We start from the raw sequence: 1334 nt of genomic DNA, 5'->3' as shown, positions 1-1334 counted from the left end.
CCACACCACAAAACAAAGATTCTAAACTTGTTATTGTTGTAGTTTTTTTTATTTTTACTGATAAATTAAAATTTTAAACATTGCGCGCGTATTTAAATTCTGGACGAAATACTACAAAAGATTTTTTTTTTTTGATATTTTTTCTTCTTCTCAATTTTTCATTGAATAATATGTAGAGATACACGGGCCGCTTGTATAATAATTTTTTTTTATCTGAGCCGAAATGCCATTATTCGATAAATAGGTAGAAAGGAAGAACAACACAAACGAATGGAGATTTTTCATTATTATTTTTCATTTCTTTTTTTTTTGCTTAAAAAAATCAAAGTCACTAGAATTCTGCAAATTATTATTGCCAGGCTAAAAATGCTATGTTCTGTTTACACATTTTTTGTTTTTTTTTTGTTTTAAATATATTTTTTTGCTTTTTGGTTAATTATGATGTCATTTAACAGGAATTTCAATTGATTCTCAACTTTAAAATATTTTTTTTTATTTCTTTAAAAATAACGGTTTTTTATGCACTTTTTATTTTGTTTTGTTTGTTATGAGTTTGTGTCCTTGTTGCAATTACTAATAGGAATTTTTTTATTTATTTTACTTTATTTGTCTATTTAAGTTGTTCAAATTCATGACTCTGTTTTGTATGGTTTTTTTTCTGTTTATTTTCTTTAAGTATCTGCTGTGTATCATATTATAACCTCCCGCTTTTCATCGTTTTTTCTTCATCCATTCTTCTCCTCCCTTTTATTATTTTGTTCTCTTGAAATCATTTCCTAAACCTACCTAAACTAAATTAGAAACGCTCGATGTGTCCATATTGGTAATGAGTGTTCGCATAAATGCCATCTCTTTGCGTGCATTCTCCAAAATCACTTTCGGATCGTGAGATGTACAGCGCAAACAATTCGGTGCAAATACCATGGCTAAATTGGATGAATCCATTTTGTGCAACGACAATATCAGGCTGAGAAAATTGTTGCAAATAATGAACTAGAATGTCAGTACCTGTGCCGATTGGAAAAAAAACATTTTTTGTTTGTTTTGTTAGAACCACTTGACTTCATTGACTATCGGCTTACCAATTTGTTCAAGCGCGGTAGCTTATTTATTATTGCATTGACCTCGTCCGGATCTTCAGTAGCGACACATTCGTCATACAATTCATCCGGTATCAGTGGATCGTATAGTTCACGATACCACAGTTTAATAGACTAGCAGGAGCATGAGCGTCTGTAAATATAAAATTCAAAATGTGTTATAGATCTACTGAACGTAACAACAAGCCTCTCGGGGTTACATACAACTAATTTGTCAAAAAGATTAAAAAGTAT

At 30.2% G+C, this 1334-nt stretch overlaps 1 long non-coding RNA gene across 1 annotated transcript; it reads right to left on the bottom strand.

Annotated features, from left to right (window-relative positions):
- Positions 1-588: 588 nt before the first annotated feature.
- Positions 589-1202, bottom strand: LOC119082449. Its single transcript, XR_005088639.1, has 2 exons — positions 1083-1202; positions 589-1008 (listed from the first exon to the last, which is right to left on the bottom strand). It is a non-coding gene; the product is annotated as an uncharacterized LOC119082449 (long non-coding RNA).
- Between the last annotated feature and the right edge of the window lie 132 nt (positions 1203-1334).

The sequence above is a fragment of the Bradysia coprophila genome, unplaced genomic scaffold (genome assembly GCF_014529535.1).
Source record: "Bradysia coprophila strain Holo2 unplaced genomic scaffold, BU_Bcop_v1 contig_422, whole genome shotgun sequence".
In the NCBI taxonomy this organism is placed as follows: domain Eukaryota; kingdom Metazoa; phylum Arthropoda; class Insecta; order Diptera; family Sciaridae; genus Bradysia; species Bradysia coprophila.
This window is presented reverse-complemented; position numbering and strand designations above follow the sequence as displayed.